The following is a 20,865-nucleotide window of genomic DNA, read 5'->3' on the forward strand; positions in this document are numbered from 1 at the left end:
CATATTTGCTCCATTATTCCGTACAAATTAGAAAGGAAATAATTTTGTGTTTAATTTGTGCCCCCCCCCCTCCCCGATACAAAATAAATTGATAAACATACACTTGTTTGAAAATAACATGAAAGAAATTAACCTTGCATTGTTATCATTCCTTCTTTTTTCATCATGCGAAAATTATTTTTCAATATATATGTCCAACAAATCCGTATATGTAGCGGATGCCGGCTTGCGTATGCATCGTTAGTGTAGTGTGTATCGCCTATGTCAAATAACAAAATCGTAAATGAGACGAAAATATCACCCGATTGCTTGAAGGCACCTGCCATTTCCACATGCTAAGTTACTTATTGAAAACTGACCCAGATTGTATTGTTTACAGGTTAACTATAAGTCGGTATCTCGCAAATAAAAAAATCCTTATTTTAAAATACATTCAATGTGAGTGCAGATGATAATCTTTTTGCTAGCATGGGTTACAAAAGTAGTATTAAAGCAAGTTATTATTGTGTATAATATTTGCCCTTCAAACATCAATTATGATTACATATGGCAAACAAATAGAAGCCCGAGTGATAAACACGATTGGCATGGAGCAATAAACTCATTGTTTAAACTTACCGATAGGATATCAAATACATAGGTTATTTTATTACAATGCAAACCAACCCCGGAAAATTGACCTTGGTATATTTTTAGTGTGCCGAATTTTTCTTCTGAAGTCGGCCGACAAAAGGAAGTCAAGTCGGGTTCCTTTAAGTGTGCCAATTTCTTTCATCTTTTTTTATATAAAGTCTGTAACATTATCATGTCCTCTTATATCGGCATCGTGTGCGACCGTGATTTTATTCACCAGATCACGAAATATTTATCTCTCTCTAGCTTTTGATATAAACTGAAAATAAAGAATAAGGCATGGACTGCAAATTCAAGTCGTAACTGCACAGTATATATCAAGGACTAGTCCCGGTTAATACTTGATATTTGTAAAATATATATCAAGGACTAGTCCCGGTTACGTACTTGATATCTGTACAGTATCTTTCATATAATGCCAAACGCCTTTTTCATATTTTCAGATTATACATTTAAAAAGAATTTGAAAAATGCGTGAATAACAAAGAAATGTGTAATAAAAACAAAACCACATATGTGGGTTTTTTTTTCCAAGTTGAGGGAACAAACGCGTTTGCTTCGGCTTATGAACATATTTTCGGCTTGACAGGCTCGACATTTCAGCTCGGTATCAAATTCGTTCCTTTTGCCTACTTGGAAAAAAACGCATATGTAGTTTTGTCTATGACGTCTTTGGTTTACTGAATTCAAGCTGGGCTGCCAGGTTCTTCTCCTGGATTTTAACATTTGATAGACCTAGATCAAAGAAAACAAGATGTTCGTCAGTTTTATCCTCAGCTTTACAAAACAAAATTTGATTCCTCTGTAATTTTCATAGACAAATTGCAAGTCCCTCCATATATTTTTGTTGTTGTTTTTTTCTTTCTTTCTAAAGCTGATTTTACATTGTGGAATGTCCATTGGGAATTAAACATGGATAGTTTTCTCTAAACGCGTGGGACATTTATAACCATGCCTTGAATCTTGGCATGACTCCCCGAGTCAGTCTTACCTTTTGTAAATTTTCAGAGGCAAAGTTCAATCAATCAATCAATCAATCAATCAATCAATCAATCAATCAATTTCCTAGAAACACCAACATTCAAGTGAATAATCCGGAACCTTGAGAGATTAGCTGGCAAACTCAGGCATTGCGTGGTGCAGACAAGGAATCACGAAAACGTCACTGCCAGATAACGATGTCTAAATATATGAAGGAGGATAACGTTCTTTTAGAGCTCAGTTAGGCACGAAAAACCACGTAACACAATCACGTGTAACATAGAAAAGGTTATTCATTGTATCGCATGTAAGGTCTGCTCGAACAGTGATAAGGTCTGTTTGAACAAGAATAGATATCATATATGCCGTTTGATGCACTCTTTACTTCACAAGTTTTCTTAATCCATTATTAGCACACAACACACTGCAAAGTTTGTACTATTTAACAGTTTTCAATCTTGTTGCTGTCACATGCAATTGCTGGATAATAATTGAAATCTAGCACCTGCAATGTCATCTTCCCAAGCCAAGGTTCCGATATGTTAACCCTATCTATACCTTGGCGGGCAGAGCAGATATTTTAGTGATTTTTCCTAGCGACATCTATTGGATTTCATGGGTTGACTCCCTTAGCAAGCAATGCCAACTAACCAATAGCCTGAAATAGCGGTGCATTGTACATCGGTCGAAAATGATTGAAGCAATTGACTTCAAAAGGATACTTTGCAAATTTAAAACCGAAAGTGTGACTATGTAAAAAGGAGAAGCCATTACAGGTGTATTTGAATGAAAGGTATTTGTATCAACACAGACCGGCAGTAGAAAATTGCGCATGTATGAGTTCCTTCAAGTTGTTTGCCCCCTCCCCCCGTCTCGATCATGTAGGAGCAGTGTTCAAATTTGAACATCTTAATTTGTATTGGATGCGGCAATGAAATTCACATCTCCAAAGCACTGAAATATCTGCTTATTCCGCGAAAGTGTAGATACGGTTAACATACTGGAACCTTCGCTAGCGAAGATGATGCAATGTGAAACATAAAAACCTCCGCTTATCTTAATGTGCGAACGGCTTTCTACGTGACCCTTGACCTCGCCTTGCGATTATTTAGGTTTCGAATAATATACACAAGCTAATGTTGCATAGAATTATAAGTTTGAAAAAGGATTGTGTGCTTAAAAGCTGGACATGTCTCATGAAGAATGAAAATAATTACAAGACATTTACTGGCGATATTACCGCACAGAGACCATGAACTCGATAATGGGAGTTTCAGTGTCAGTGTCGTCGATAATTTTTTTTTTTTTTTTTTTTAATGAAGAGGGGTAGAAGAGAATCTTCGCTTGCATGCTTTTTTATTTTTCATTAACAATTGTATGTGGACAAATGTCGGAAAATGTCGGCGAGTTACTTATGTAGCTTCGATGACGGACGTGTGTGGCCATTCGACCATTTACGTCTCTACCATGAAAGCATGCAAACACGTTGTTCAGGGATTAAACGGTGCATAGGGCTCACTGTTAAGGTATAACTGTACCAATTGCGGAAGTCCAGGTGGGCGGAGCTTAAGTTGTATGGAACATTGTATTCAGAATTAAAGAACAACACTAGCTTCTTCATTCCCAGCAATCAACAAAATCTGGAAAGAGATTAAGATTTCGTGATACGGTGAATAAAGTCAAGATCACACATGGTACTGATATAAGACGACATGATAATCTTACAAGTTGATGACTTATATAATAATTAAACTTTATCTAAAATTGATTATGTTTATTTATATTCTCAGCCTGTCGAATGATAATCTTCACAATAGTTCTGTGTTTTTCTCTTTGATAGTGTGACTGATCGACCATCTGATTCCAAAGTCATATTACCCCCAATTTAGATATATAGACTTATATAAAAAGATCAGATAAACTTAATGAACTCTACTTCCTTGTCCATGAGAAAAGCCTGCTTCGTTAGCTTGAAGGATAGCTTTTGGAAGTTGCTACTGACAACCAGTAATTATCTGTCACACACTGGCGCTCGTAGTATACCTATTATGAAATAACACAAATAAACATGGCTTTTCATTAGATACCGAATATAAATTTGTGCTGCTTCTACTGCAACTACCACCACTTCAACTATTACTGTGATAAGTAATGATACCTGGTCTTGACTGAAGTATTCCTGACAGACCGGAATCTGGAACTTTCTTTATCTGAAAGAAACAAACAAAGGGATCTCCATGAAGACCAATGCATCTGTCCCGATCATCTAACAGGCTCTTAATCATAATATAGACCTTCACCCTCAAAACTTTTCACTCATTGGGAAATAAACCTGAACATATTACTTAAAGCACAACCAGTGACTCTTAATCATGCATACATTTCTTGCATCACCATGTGAGAAGCCACCCCCCCCCCCCGCCCCCGAATTGGAATCGGTTCACAAATAATATTTCCAGTTCAGTACATAAACGAATGTAGTTCTAGTCTATTATTAGAACATTTTTTCCTCTCTCATTTTGGTGGTGATAGAAGAGTTTTATTTATGCATGTTTGGTAGGGATTTAAAAGTAGCTATTTATTCTTGATAATATGAGCTCAGGGTGTTGTTGTCTGTGTGTATTTCGGCGACAGTGCACAGTGAGTAATAAGGCCTTGGTGATGATCCGGAATTGAAATCTGTGTTCTGTTTACATGCTGCTATGTTGACAGTCCAGCATCTAAAAAAAGAGCAGGTCAACCTTTGACGAGAATTCTTCACCCTGAAGTCATCTTTGAAGGTATTTTAGATTAACATTGATTGTCACATTGTGGTCAGTACTGAGAAACAAATGTAGAGAACATATAGTAAAATTAATTGTGTCCTATGTCCAATTAGTATTGCATTCAAAGTGATGAAAGCTGTAAAAGGAAACAACTCCTTAATGATACCATAGTATGGTTCCCTGCTTAGTATGTTCCCTGAGTTGCACTCCGCTATAGGACACACGCTACTAATAATATGAAAAATGGGAACCAGTGTGGAAATGGGTGAACCTAAAATAGAGTATATATGGGTTAGGCTGACCAGGATTGGTTAATAATGTAAGTTATGTTGTAGGAAAAAGAACCTTCAGAGAGCTTATCCTAGTTGTAACAGAATAAAAATAGAGACATTGTTTTATTGATAGAATATCCACTAATGTAATCCTTTACAAGCAGAGCCGTGCACATTGCTTACTTATGTATTGAACTACTATCCCTAGGGCTGTCAAGAAAATCAAGGGTGGACATAGGACACACGGTACTAATTATATGGAAAAATGGGAACCAGCCTGGAAATGGCTGACGATAAAATAGAGTATATATGGGTTATGCTGACCATGATTGGTTAATAATGTAAGTTATGTTGTAGGAAAAAGAACCTTCTGAGAGCTTATTCTAGTTGTAAGTGAAAACAAAAATAAATACATTGTTTTATTGATGGAATTTCAGTTCTTTAACAGTCTTGAGTTTGGAACACTCATTACTAAAATTAGCACCTGACTCTTTGGTGAAGAATTGAAAGCACATGTTTCAAACACACGCAGGTCCAGAAAATGCGGCGGCTCATATCCTTTCTTCTGCACAGAAGCTGACATCCAGGTTTCATCTATACTGATAAACAGGTTTGATCATGAGCACTCAAAACATTTTAAGTCATTCAATTTTTTAATATCATTGGGTTTGCATAGGTTTACTATGGGAACTGAATTAGTACCGTGAGTCCTATTCCAAGTCAGGCGAACGCGGACGCCATATTGTCACGTGATAAAAACAACTGTCCTCACATGGAGAGATCTAGTTAAAATTAACCGTTGCACATTTATTCCTTTAATAGTCTCTTTCTTAATTAAACAATATGAACTTTACTAATACTTTTGATTTGAATTATGGCAGCCGTTATTGTGTGTTCAAGCTTAACCACCAAGTCGTCATATAATCATTGTTACAAATATTTTTATTAGTAGCCGAAGATGAAGGAAAAGGGTATACACAACGATATTTTGATAATATTGTACATTTTACACAGGTCATCTGAGAGATTCTTTCTCCAATCGATTCCTTGATAACTTTTACGCCGAAAGTGATATGAGGTGATGTACGAAAGCCTAAATATAGCCAAAGATTAAGATGAAAATATGACCCCACTTTTACAAGGGGGTGAGGGTACAGATTATTTTGCAAATATTACACACTTTACACCATGTCATCTAAAATATTCTAGTTGCAATAAATTCCTTGCTTAATTTAACAGTGATATTGATATCTCGTTGTACATGACACCTCAGACTTAGCCAAATATTAGGATCGAAATAGCAACCCTATTCCACGAGAGAGGTGAATATGACGATATTTGGTATGATTTGTTTTATTTCATGGTCCAATGTGTATTTGTTCAAGGTCCGATGTGGATTATTCATGGTCCGATCTGTGTTATTTCATGGTCCGATATGTATTATTTCATGGCCCGATGTGTTACTTCATGGTCCGATATGTGTTGTTTCATGGACACATGTGCATTTTTTCAAGGTCCGATGTGTATCATTTCAAGGTCCGATGCAGCAAACCTTAATGCAGTAATTTCATATTTTCGAGTACTACTCTCGGCATTTACAAAACTATTAAGACCTGCAATTATAATGAGAAGTTTTTTCTTTGTGAAAAGTCAAATATGTAGGCGTTGTGTCGTATATAATCTAACCAGTTGCTAGGGGCGAAGAGCAAAATTGGGTTTTAAAAAAGTTAAGGTAACCTACCATTTTAAGCGTTTCGTCTTGGTGGCTTGTACAGTACTCTTACACAAATTGGAGATATATTACAAATGTTCCATACTAAAAGAGGGTTGTTTAATCTAGAAAGGATAAAACAGGATAAAAGTCAATTTCCCACTGAAAGCGTGATACACGTCAATTGGTTTGGACATAACCAATTAAATACGTTGTTGTTCTTTTTATTTATATTACGAAGCCTATGTCAATTCCAAATAGTCATTACACACTACAAAAGATTCCTCAATAACAGTCAGGTGACTAGGTCTGATGTCCTTCAGATTTATTACAACGGAAAAATGCCATATGTCATGCTAAAAACAAGGCAACTACAACCACTCTAAGAACTCCACTAACACAACAAACAAACAAAAAAACAAAAAAAAAAAAAACAAAAAAAAAAACAAAACAAGAACAATAACAACTACCAGAACCGATACTACAACTTGAGCGATGGTTTAAGAAGTGCAAAGGAAAGCATGTTCTTTAGACCAATTTAAGGGAAGTAACTGCAATATCCAATTCTCACTTTTGCAGATGAATAATTTCCCTTGGTGTCGTCTTCTTGGTGTCCGAGAGAGAGAGAGAGAGAATCACACACACATCAACTGTCTCGTCTTCAGTCAGTGTTATCAAATCGTATGCATATCTATCCAAAGAATTGATGCTTTTATAGTTTGCTAGAAAATATGAATTGGTTGTTGGTAATGTATATTACCTGTTTTCTCCTTTTCTTTTCACAATAACTAAACATATACACGAGTCATTCTTACTCACAATTGCTTTATAATTGACAATATTATGGCCTTCAGTTTTGCGGACAAAACACATTGACACTGAAACAGTTTGACAGTTTTGGACCAATAACCCGATTCTAAACATCATTAGTCCGACGCAGAAGCCAGCTATGTATGACACACTTCCTTCTTTTCTTAAAATGCGGCCTTTAAGATCATTGAGAACCACGGGTTCTTGTAGCGATCGTAGCGATGACTGAAAAATTTTTAAAGCTACGTTCAAAATCCAAATCACTCACTCACCTCTCTCGCCTACCAGAACTTACACTCCTAATGGATACACTTACATACTGTGAATGTGGCCGCACGTGCTACACAGGGCCTCTGAAAATATGAATTTTTAAGTATTACCTGTAATATTGTTATATTTGGACCTCAACTGTTCTTGCAAGTATTGATGGATTATATTTATCATGATGATCATCATCTGAAGACGAGTAGGTTATTTAATAGCGTTATCGCTACAGTTTGTTATAGATTAATAGTGCTGATTTCATCTTACGACTGGGTGCAATGTGTGATCATGTCATGTGACCCATGTCGCAGAATAGAAACTGGGTTTTTGGACTAAATGAATAAGGCAAACAATGTATGAAAGATGGAAATTTATGAAATGAATTAATAAAGAAAAATATATGGTGTAAAAATACAATTATTCTCTCACGCTCTCAACATACGATTGACACACTCACTCTACACAAACATTCACACATTGAAAATAAACCAAGAATATGAATTCAATATGAAATACAGATCCAAGATACCTCATGGACTGCAGATACGTTTCAAACAGTAATATACACTACAAGAGAGATTCACATATTCTCAAGTATGGACTCCGATCGAGATTCAAAATAATCTTATGATATTCAAATGTGTTTCAAATAATGTTATAGACTATAAGAGAGATTCAAAATAATCTTATGAACACAACTAAGATTCAAAATAATCTTTTGAACTTGAAATGCACCCAATTGACAACAATTGGACCACACATGCTTCTAGACACTTGTACAGTCGTACGGTTCATACTCTGATGAACCCCACAGTTTCACCGCGTCCTTTGGTTGGCCCACACTTTTTTGGCCGCTCGCCCCTTCCCGAATCCACCACATGTACAGTCATGTGTATACAAACGCACAGACAGCATACAGCACCCTCTGATTAGCTACGTCAGCGTCTGTGGCTCCACCACATGTACAGACATACGTACATACATACATACGTATTGACAGCACGCAGTCCTAAATACTCTGGAAACTCCAAGACAGCTCTAAGCATCTATAGTCATAGTCACAGTCAGCTACAATAAAACCAAACTGGTCATAATAATAGTTTCTGTAAAATCTCTAGATATATGCTAATACATTAACCTCTAATAGCGACTTGTAATTCAATGTTCAAATCTGCGTTGTAATAAATGCATTATTACACGATAAGACATTACAAACCGAATAAACTTCGCATATCAAATGAAATATAAATTTAACACTTACCCCTATGGCTGGAGAACAATGGAGAGCGTACACTCCTTGATGTGATCCAAAACGACCAGTGTGTCGGTTATAAAGTGATCTTCCTTAAATCCCTTGGAGAGTGAGTAATACTCAGAGTAAAATACCCGTGTATATCATGTTTTTAATGTCCCTAGTCGCAAGTAATTTCCGGCGAGGTACATGTTAGTACAGTCGCTTACCTGGAAAACACTTATTCACCCTAGATACGTTGTACGCCTGTACAACGAAAAATAGTCAAATAGTTCAAAGGCAAAACCAAGTTATTTGTTTGCCTAATTCTGTGAGAACCTTAATTAGTCTAGAAGTTTTTTTTATGGATAACTGTCAATCTTGTTACATGATATTCTCGTGATCTAACGATGTGCATATTGTTCAGTCGGTACGCTCTGTCAATTGTAACATACTGATATCAATCTGTGTTACTGTCTTGTGACCACAACGTTACTTGTCTTTAAATGTTTGCTGCATTACTGAAAAACGTAATATTTATGTTATATAGTATACACATCATCTGCAGATCTTAATGTTGTCCAATTATCTGCACTTTCATACCCTTTTTTAAAAATAAAAATGTCATTTTCGATATTCATTTGCGTGCAGTATATGATATAACACTGTGAGCGCAACGAATGTTGCGGATTACCTATTGCATTTCTTTGATAACTTTGAGACATTATGGTTATCATTCGAAGATGCGTATATCTACTAACCATTGAGGGCCCTGAGTGGTCTAAATCGCTCCGGATCACTGCCATCTCACCTCTGTCTGCGTGGGTTCGAGTCCAATGCTCGGCTAGCGTGGGCACGTGGGAAAGTTTGCCATTAGCTTCTCGTGGGTCGGTGGTTCTTTCCTGGGATTTCCAGGGTTCTTCCCCCACCAGTTATACTGGCCGCCATGTATAGCCTATCTTGTGCTGAAAAATGGCGTTAAACCCTAGAACAACAACAACAACTAACCATTGCGTTCCGGGAATTTATGGTAGAAATTTTGCTCGTTCAACTTAATATTGGTTGCAACATGATACAGTCTTGCGACTGCATTTGGTCTTGCAGTTAGAATTGATGTAACATTATTTGGTCGTCTTATATCAGCACATTGATCGCACGTGAATGTATTCGCAGTGCAGCGGAATCTATCTCTCTCTCTCTCTCTCTCTCTCTCTCATTTGTCGGTTTTTCTAGTAAAATCTGAGAAAGAACACAAAATACATTGACTGCAAATCAAAGATTCGATAGTTTGTGCACGTACAGTCATAAAATACATTCTCAAAATGTATAGTTGTGAAACGTTTCTTAGTGAAACATTAATGTATTCTTTTTTTCATTATAAATACACATCTAATGTATCTACATTGGGTGAACTAAGATAATCTATATATAATTGCACCTCATTAATGTTATTCCCATCTTGACGCATATTCATGTATCTTTATAATAATAATAATAATAATAATAATAATAATAATAATAATAATGATGATGATAATAATAATAATAATAATAATAATAATAATAATAATTAAATAAATAATAATACGAAATGGAAGACATCACAAATATTCGCACCATGTACGTTTGACCCACACACTACCCCAACCCTCATCCACTAAACTTTATACATGCTTGGAAATCATAGAAATCTGATATTGTGATATAGCTTTATTTCGTTTTAGCCAGTAAAAAAGAGCGTTACATTGGTGATGTCAAGTTTGATTGGATGAAACGTGAAACCTCAGTATATATCTTAAGCCCTGACCACGTGATCTCAAGCCCCGGATCAATTTTTTTTTATTCTGATCGACTCACCGTAGTGATAAATCATACCAAATATACCAGTCATCAATAAACTTTTCTTGTTGTTGTTGTTGTTGTTGTTGTTATTTATTATTATTATTATTATTATTATTATTATTATTATTATTGCCTAAAGGAATGATGAAAAAATGGTCACGTTTATATACCATTTCCAGAAGCATATAAAGAAAAGTTGCAAATACACTTTCAAAAATCACGGATGCGGGAGGTCGTGGGTTCGATCCCCGGCAGAGTCATGACAAAGACCTACAAAAATGGTACTAACAGCTGCCTCGTTTGGCGCTCAGCGTTAAGAGGTTATTGTTAGGATTGGTCAGCCCGGTGTCAGGATAATGTGACTGGGTGGGGTATCATGCCGCATGTCTGCGGCATGATGCCCCAGTGCTAGACATCACTATAAACTGCCACACTGCAAACATCGTAGCGATATGACTGAAAAATTGTTAAAAGCTCCGTTAAAGATCCAAATCACTCACACACTTAAAAAGTCAAGGAAACATACTGTTTGATTAACTGCATACTTATGCCACGTGTGACACAAATACATGTTTACGAAAATCAAAAAAAATTCAACAGGGTCCAAAAGTCACGTTCTTTTATTTATCTTCTCAACTTCTCGAGCGATATTCTTCCCAAAGAAATCACGAATTTGGCCCTTCATTTGTTTTGTTTAATAATTTTGTTGATTTTAATGCCATATTCATCACTTGCGCATATCGTTGTGTTGTACAGCCTGAAGAGAAATTACAGATAAATAACCCACATACACTTAGGATCCTCACTTCTTTATTTATGACAAAAGTCTGCCTTTGGAATGAAGTAGATATTATGAACGAGTATTATCACACCTCGGCGATCAAAGAACTGTAGGCCTATTTATGTTTATCATGCCGTAGAAAAGAACAGTATATAATTTGAGTAGTGAATGGGGTGAGATTAGCGACAATGGGAATTAGCATTAAAAACACCCCCTGGGTAAGATTAGCGACAATGGAAATTTAACATTAACCACCCTGGGTAAGATTAGCGACAATGGAAATTTAACATGGGCAAAAAACCCTGGGTAAGATTAGCGACAATGGAATTTAACATTGGAGAAAGGAAAAAAAAAGGAAATATCCATTTTAGCGACAAAGGCATTCGAACAATGGAAAAAAAAATATCGATTCTAGGGACAAAGGCAATTGAACATGGGGAATAGAGTTTGGGTCTGTCTAGGGACAAGGGGAATTGAATATGGGAATAGAGTTTGGGTTTGTCTAGGGACAAGGGGGAATTGAACATGTTAGAAAAAAGAAAAAAAAAACTACTTTAGGGACAAGGGGAATTGAACATGGCATTTTTTTTTAAAAAAAAAAAATTAAAAAAGGGGTAGGCAATCGAAAGGCTATCTCTTTTAGAGAAATGTGGGTGGCCCTGAAAAGGGCCTTTGGTTTTATGTTAATATTAATATTAACATAGACGGCATCTGTCACATCTTCTTCTTCTTAAACTCCTTCTAACTGCAGGTCCATACACAAGTACCCTCTTGAGGCATCCTTGTCTTTCTATGTAAACTCTTCTCATCCATAGACTAGTATCTGTCCTATCAACAACAGTCCACTTGGATCGGACATACATGGGTATGTCCGTCCTAAACATCACTGAAGACACAAGGGTGGATGATTCAACTGTGGTCCACATCGTGAGGCTCCGAGAACAGGTGAATCAATGCACTGAACTGCACATTTTTTATAGGGAGAGGAAGGATTGAAACGGATTGAGTTCATTGACCAATCCAAACACGCGTGACAAAATTCAGTCAGCCCGCATCCAATCCCAAGAGAGCAGTCTGTGACGTCACGTGGTCTATATAGATTCGCTAGCGCCTGTGTGCAGTCAATCGATGCGAGACAGTGATTCAACATGACGGAAACTCAGAAAACGATTCACTGGGGTGCACCAGCAGTGGAGACCGCCCAAGGGAACCCGGACTTACTTTCAGAAGAGGTACATTGGGATTTTGTGGATTTTCTTACCTCGCAAGAATTTGTTCCGGAACCTTCGTCTCATTCTTCATTACCGCAAGTGGAGAATTTTAGACAGAGACAGAAAGAAGAATTGGAGAAATTTATGCAACGACAAAAGGAAGCGGAACAAGCTTTTCTCCTACAGCAACAGCAACAGCAACAAGAAGAGGTAAGAAAAAAACAACAACAAGAAGAAGTAGCAGCAAAGAAACAAGAGGGTGAAAATCAAACGGCCACGGTACTGTTGGACATTTTAGCGGAGTTAAGAAGTCTGAAATATGTGTATCAGACTTCTTTATCACGACCGAAGAGAATACGACCTTCCCGAGCTAAACACGCCAACCCTGTGACTAAGCCTATTGTACCACCCTTAGTGATTTCAACCGAATCATCATCATCAGAAGTAGGCCTTGGCCGTGGCAAAGGCTTAAGGCAGTTAAAGTTGATTGCTTAAACTCACCCCTACACCAAAAAAGGCCCTTTTCAGGGCCACCCACTTCTCTCGAAAAGAGATAGCCTTTCAATTTGCCAATAACTCAAAAATCAACAAAAAAACCCATTTTACCCTTATAGTACATGTCTGTGTATGAGTGCGTGAGTGTAGCTTCTTATTTAAAATCAAAACTCAAAGACACTTACCTTATATAATTAATGTATTCTTTTCTCCATAGTTACAATCCAATTCACAATTCACAACAGAACACTTTATAAATTACATTCACTTCTTCTGTTTCTCTTTTTTTACTCTCTCTTTTTTTCAATTTCTTCACCGTCACAGTCTTTTCCTCCTCTTCCTCCTCACTTTCTTCCCTTCTTCTTTTCTTCTCCTGTTTCTTTTTCTTCACCTGGCTGCTTTCTTCCTCTGAAGAATCTCTCCCTTCTTCTGAAGAATCCCTCTTTTCTTCCGACTCCTCTTGTTTCTTTTTTGGGTAATCTGGAGACCACTGTCCTTTTTCTTGACAATAATAACAGGTATCTTGACTTTTGTCTTTTCTAGCCCCTGTTTTTGTTCTTTTTTGACGGTCTGGACACTCTGAAGACCAATGCCCTTTCTTCTGACAGATATAGCAAGTATCTTGACTTTTATCTCGAAAGGAAGGAGAGTAGTCCGTCGGCTGGTCTGAAGAGAATTTTCTAATGACCCCTCGCAAAGCTCTGATGAAACGTTCCATCTGGGTAGTCTCTTTCATCGTTGTGCTCGGTTTGAGAGTGAAATGAATAGTGAAAGGACAAGACACACACCCTTTTTATATACGCTGGTTTGCCATGACTATAAAGTAGTCTATGGTGTTTAAACTTGAGTCATTTGACGTTTTGCACTCAAGATGAAACGATCCTATTCATTCGAGAAGAAAGAAGAAGAAAGTAAGAGGCAGAAACGTGATCTATCGCCTCGTACCAGAGCTGATGTCTTGGCACAAATTCATGCCAGTGATTTTGAAGAGGACATGAGCGAACCAGAATCCGAACCCTCTAAACAAAGTTCACCACCCTTAGTCAACCCTGAAAAGTACTATTCCATTCGAGAAACGGAAAAGCGCTCCTCTAGAAAATTTAGAACCACGGCTTACACCTACACAGTGAAGTTTAAAGATTTCAAGTCCGACGTACCACTGGAGAAAGCAGAAGGGTTTATCACCGAGATGTGGGATTCTTTGCTCACCGCACTCAAGCGACAATGTCAACCCAAAGAAGACGATCGCTTGACACTATCCATAGATCACGACAGCTTGAAATCCCCTGTTTGGATCGAGTTTAGCAGACCCGCAGAACTAACCCCTTCCAAAGTCATGGACAAGATTCAACACGTACAACAATCTAATGACCAGTTTGACATCACCGATGGTAAAGCCACACTGAAAATGGCCCACGTCTCTCCTCCTCAAGGGACCGGACAACGCAATAAGGTCTTATTGGTGAACGACCTTCGCAACACCAAAAAGAGTCTCGTCCAAATTCACAATTCTCAAGACCAGATGTGTTCAGCCCGAGCCATCGTTGTGGGACGAACCTATGCCAACAAGAACGACACGGTAGAATGGAAAAGAGCCTGGAAAACTATTCAACGATCCGACCGAGCCAAACAACGAAAGGAAGCAGAACTCCTGTTACAACAAGCCGGACTGTCCAAAGACACACCCTGTGGCATTCCTGAGATGCAGAAATTACAAGATGTCCTAGCTCCACTCTACATCTTGAAAGTGCACCCTCAAGAAATGCGCGGACCTCTGTTGTTTCGAGGGAAAGACTTTAAGGACGGAAAATACATTCATGTCTATTATCATGATGCCATTACCACTATCACTGGATTCCTGGGATACAGTTATTACTGTGAGAAATGTGACTATGGCTATAACAATCGAGAGCAACACAAACATTGCGGATGGAAATGCCCAGGATGTTTGGCCTCTCCACCCTGTCTGAGCGAAGGACAAGAAAGAGTACATTGTCCTGCTTGTCTGCGCACGTTTGTCAGCCCTGCCTGTAACCAACAACATCTGAAGACGCAAGGTTCACAGCAAAAATGTGCTTGTCAACTGCTGCGATTGTGCCCTACGTGTCGACAAGGCCTACGTACCAACAGTACCAAGACACACGTATGTTCAGGAAAAAAAAATGTCACATTTGTCACCACATCGTGGACCTGCAACACGAATGCTACGTGCAAAAATACCAACCCCAACCAGAGAAAGAGGACGGTCACAAGAAGAAAGGCAATTTCATCTTTTTCGATTTCGAATGCATGCAAGAGACTGGCATTCACAATCCTAATTTCTGCGTGGCTCATCGAGCGTGCGAGAAGTGCATTCAAGAACCTATCTTCAGTCATTGCCCTCACTGCAGCAAGATGCCTGGAGGACGTGAAAAAATCTTTCGGGGAACGAACACGCTAGCCGATTTCGCTCGATGGGTCTTAGACCCCATCGACAAGACGTGGAGCCAAGAGGACATCGAACGTTACGGAGATTGTCATCGTCATGCCACGGTGATGGCTCACAATTTCTCCGGATACGATGGACAGTTTCTTCTCGGACACTATACGGAACAAGGCACCGAACGTCCTAAAGTCACTTTGAACGGAGCCAAGATCATTTTCATGCAAGTGGGACAAGTGCAGTTTAAAGATTTGATGAGCTATTTGGCCATGCCTTTGAGTCGAATGCCTAAAACGTTTGGAATGACAGAAATGGCTAAAGGGTACTTTCCACACTTTTTCAATACGGAAGCCAATCAACACGCCGTTCTACCCCATTTGCCTGAGGCTCACTATTACGACCCCGACAACATGCGTACCGAACAACGAGAAGCTTTCTACGCTTGGTACCAGACTCACGCCTCCGACCCTTTCGACTTTCAGGAAGAAATGTTAAAGTATTGTCGTTCCGACGTGGACATTTTACGGCGATGCTGTGGAAAATTTCGGGAACTGTTCATGGAACACGGAGGGGTCGATCCTTTGAAAGAAGCTTGCACCATTGCCAAAGCGTGTTCCTTAGTGTATCGACAACGATTCATGCCTGAAAACACCGTGTCATCAGTCCTCAAACGACCCACTATGTCAAACGTCAATACTCGGTCAAAGCCCTACGTTGGTTACATTACTTGTGCGACAAGGAAGATAAATGGATTCAGCATGCCCGCAACGGAGGGGGCGAAAAGACCATCGGAACGTATTCGGTCGATGGCTGGGACTTAGAAAACCCCAAGATCGTGTACGAGTTTAACGGTTGCTTATTTCACGGATGTCCCGTCTGTTACCCTGATCGTAGCACTAAAAATCAGTTTTTACAACGAACCATGGAAGACTTGTACCAGGACACTTGTCAGCGACGCCTAAAGTTAGAACAGCAAGGATACCAAGTGGTGGAAATGTGGGAACACGAGTACGATCACCGTATGAAAACCGATCCCGAATTTAAACGTGCCGTGGAAAGTTACAAGCTGATGGACCCCCTAAACCCGAGGGATAGTTTGTACGGAGGAAGGACCAATGCCACCTGTTTGCTGTACCAAGCCGACGAAGAGAAAGGAGAAGAAATCAAATACTTGGACGTGTGTTCGCTGTATCCTTACGTGTGCAAATATTGTCGCTTTCCTGCAGGGCACCCACAATTGTTCACGGAACACATCGACCTAAATACATTCGACAATACGAAGGCTTGATCAAGTGTAAAGTTTTGCCTCCCACGAACATATACCATCCCGTCTTACCTCACCATTGCCAAGGCAAACTGATGTTTCCTTTGGGCCGTACTTGTGCCGAAACGTGCAACCAAGACCAACCTTGTCAGCACACCCAGGAAGAACGTGCCTTGACGGGAACCTGGGTCAGCGTAGAATTGTTCAAAGCTCTGGACATGGGATACCAACTGTTAGAAGTGTACGAAATTTGCCACTTTCCCAAGACACAACAATACCACAAGGGTGATCCCAGTCAGAAAGGCATTTTCGCCGACTACGTGGATGCCTTTTTGAAACTGAAGCAAGAAGCCAGCGGATATCCTTCCTGGTGTCACACTTCCGAAGACGAAAAGACATTCAAAGAGAAATACTATGAACAAGAAGGCATCTCTTTAGACCACATCGAGAAAAACGAAGGCAGGCGATCGTTTGCCAAAGTGATGTTAAATTGCTTGTGGGGTAAAATGGCACAACGACCGTGTTTACCCAAGACGGAATATTTGACAGAACCTTCCCGCTACTTTCAGATGATTCACGACAAAACCAAATACATGAAACACGTGGACGTCGTTCGCGAGGATTTGATCTTGGTCAATTACGAAGAAGATCTGGACTTTGTACAAGACGACCCCTTTGGAAATGTCATCATTGCGGCTTACGTGACAGCTCATGCTCGCTTAAAATTGTACGAAGCTTTAGAACTGTTAGGGGAATGTGTCCTGTACTTTGACACGGACAGTTGCATTTACATCCATCACCCGAGTCAACAGCACCCTGACATCGAAGGAGACCGTTTAGGAGCCTGGACAGACGAACATCCCGACGACAAGATTCTAAGTTTCGTCAGTGGTGGTCCCAAACATTACGGCTACGAATACCGGGACCCACAAGGAGAATTGCACACGACGTGTAAAGTGAAAGGATTGACTCTGAATTATCGTACCAGTCGTGTGGTGAACTTTGGGGTATTGAAAGAAGCCTTGCAATCGGGAGAGGATGGAAACTTTAAAGTGACCACTTATCAACCCAACAAGATTGTACGTTTACCCACTCACCACATCGTCAGTCGACCCTTTGAAAAAGTCTATCAAATCGTGTACCAGAAGCGAGTGCGACTTTCCAATTATTTCACCTTACCGTATGGACACGTCGGTATTGGTCTGTATATAAAAAGGAACCCTAGGCAAGATCAATAGTTCATTGTGACTACCAAGACCGAGCGAACAAGATGAATACTTTCAGAGAAACACAAAACAAGTTTAGACAGGCACAATTCAAGTGTGGGGCTTCTGAATTGGAATGCGATTGTGAGCCTTGCGACTTTTCAACCTGTGTTAGTGACGGTGCCAGAAGAACCCGTCACCCAGGACAGGACTGTCGTGGACAGGCCTGAAAGACCCTTTCGGGAGGACACTTGTGTGACCTTACTCCCTATAGAACTGGTCAGAACATTACCCAAAACATGTTGTACAGACACTTGTGTTTATTCCACGTTGATGGTTATCATGTGCCTTTTATCCTTGTACTTAAGCCTTTGGCTTTTATGTATTTTTTTGTCTTTCGTATTCATGTTTAAAACATTCAATAAACGTGTTCTGAAAAAAAGTATATAAACTCTCGTCTTGTTTGTTTTCGTGTCACAAGTGACATTCCATACACTATGGCTACCTCTGCTGTCTCTGCTCCCTCTTCCTCCACTGTCAAAGTCATCGACGAACACTTAGATCGTGCCAGTTGGGAGGCTTTGTATCTTCGCCATCCTTTTAACATGCTCATTGCTGGACCTAGCGGTTCAGGCAAAACCGAATTCGTGAAACGTTTGATCGAACATAAACATCATTTGATCGATCGGCCACCTCAACGGATCGTGTGGTGTTACAAAGAGTGGCAATCGGCGTACAGCCTCTTGCGAGAAAGTCAAGGCGATTCCATCGTGTTTGTGGAAGGCATTTCTGAAGAAGACGACGGCATCGTCTCTGACTCCCGTCAAACCCATTTGGTCATTTTCGACGACATGTTAGGAGAAGACGAAGAAGAAATTAAACTGTGGTTCACGCGCAAAGGGCATCACCGTAATGCCAGTGTCGTTTACATCACCCAAAATTTGTTTCAACAAAGTAAAGCCCATCGCACCATCAGTCTCAATGCGCATTACGTGGTCTTGTTTAAAAGCCCTCGAGATAAATCGCAAGTGCAAGTCTTAGCCAAACAGTTAGGGACACCTTGGCTGACTCAGGCGTACGACGATGCCACTCAAACTCCACACGCCTATTTACTCGTCGATTTGAAACCTACGATCCCCGAGGATTTGCGATTTCGTACCCACTTGTTTCACCACTGGTGCCAAGACGGAGGGCCTGTCCTGTACACGTCTCCGTCCTCGACTTAATTTCACTCCACAAAAAAAATCTATAAAAACATCAGACCCTTTTCGTCTGTCTCACACACATTTTGAACATGACGTCCCTTCAGTCGCATCTTCTCGTCAAATTGATTCGTGCCTTGTATGGCATCAGTCGAGAACAAAATCCACAAACACGAGCTCGTGTCTTAGAAGCTAGTCTCAAAGAAGTCTTACGATGGATCACGGTGACGGCACGTCAATTACTCCAAGGACTCATTCAGATTCCTCATCAAACCAAACGCTTTTTTGATCGAAACAAAGTCGCTTTGACCCAACTGGCCGATCCCCGCATCGACACTCAAGCCAAAAAACAAATCATTTTGAAACCTGGAGGAAGCGGTACTCTAGGAGGGGTCATCATTCGCTCTCTCTTAAGATGGGATGCTAATGCCCCCAAACTTCTCCCCAAGAAAAAAGTCAAACGAAGCTCCAAGAAGAAGAAAAAGACCAGGTCCCCAAGGAGAACTTCTCCAGTGGCGGGACCCTCCTCTTACCAGACGCCACCCCAGAAAAAGAAAAGAAGCCCCCAGAAAAAGAAAAATCCACAGAAGAAAACTAGTCGCAAGAGAGGCACTTCGGCCAGGACGCAACTTTACACTGACAAACCACGACCTGCCATGGCGGTGACTGCGTCTTCGGCATCCTCAAGTTCATCCACTTCTCCGTTGATGACACCAAGAACTGAAGAGTACATAGAGACGTTGATCACACCAAGAACATCTCCGTTGATGACCCCAAGAAGAACTTCCCAAGTGGCAGGACCCTCCAATTTAGTGGCAGTGGCTGCTGCTCACAAAGTACCTTCTCCCAAAATCAAAGTCCAAGAAAGATCGGGCATGTTACAAAGTTTACTGGATTTGTCCAAGCAAGAACTGGCTCGATTTAGTCCGTTACGTACCCCTGCACGACGTGTCATGCCTGTCCTCAAACTGACACGACGTAAAGACAATCAGTGGCGACGCGTTCCAGTATAAAAAAGGTCTGTGACCAAGTAGGGGTATCAGTGTTTTTGGTGCTGAAGACTCAAAGATATCACCCTCCAGAAAACATCCCTCTGCTAAACAGCCCCAAGGAAAGAAAAGAAAAGGTCTGCCTCCTCGTTTAGTTAAACATGGGGACATGTTATCTGTCCTGTCCAAAGCTTCTCCACCCCTACGAAAAAAACTCATTCAATCGGCCTCCAAAGAGGTCATCGATACCGTGTGCGAATGCTGTTTGAACGTTTTGAAAGGCACGATCCCTTTGTCCAAACACCAGAAACAATGCTTAAGCAAACATCGTCACGTTCTTCGCCAAATGGTTCAAAAGAAAATTCCCATTCGTCAAAAGAAGAAGATGTTGGTCCAACGTGGAGGCATTTTACCCCTCTTGTTAGGTCCCTTACTGAAAGGAGTCTTGGGAAACATGTTGGTAGGACTGGTGGGAGCAAGATAAAAAGGCCCTCGTAAGTCCCAAGATCTCAGAATTGACCCCTGACAACCCCATGGAAGGACGAAAACTAGCTTTAGTGCCTTACAATCGATGGATGGAATACCATCGTTGGCAAGAACAACGCACCCCGCATTTACCTCCCAATTCCCATTTGAGCGAGATGTCCCAGTTGCAACACGAATTGCAGTCCTTGATGGATCGCCAAGATTTGTCCGAAACAGAAAATTCGCAAAAGTACGGTCAACTCTTGCAACGACTGCAACTCTTTCACCAGAAAGCTTTAGACGAAACAGCTCTACCCACTCT

The 20,865-nt window shown here is 40.0% G+C and overlaps 1 long non-coding RNA gene across 1 annotated transcript; it reads right to left on the reverse strand.

Annotated features, from left to right (window-relative positions):
- Positions 1–2,953: 2,953 nt before the first annotated feature.
- LOC149800293 (uncharacterized) lies at positions 2,954–3,835 on the reverse strand. The gene is made up of 2 exons (XR_016420951.1): positions 3,773–3,835; positions 2,954–3,254 (listed from the first exon to the last, which is right to left on the reverse strand). It is a non-coding gene; the product is annotated as an uncharacterized LOC149800293 (long non-coding RNA).
- Positions 3,836–20,865: the final 17,030 nt, after the last annotated feature.

Source organism: Sinohyriopsis cumingii, chromosome 5 (assembly GCF_028554795.1).
Source record: "Sinohyriopsis cumingii isolate HCF-2022 chromosome 5, ASM2855479v2, whole genome shotgun sequence".
In the NCBI taxonomy this organism is placed as follows: domain Eukaryota; kingdom Metazoa; phylum Mollusca; class Bivalvia; order Unionida; family Unionidae; genus Sinohyriopsis; species Sinohyriopsis cumingii.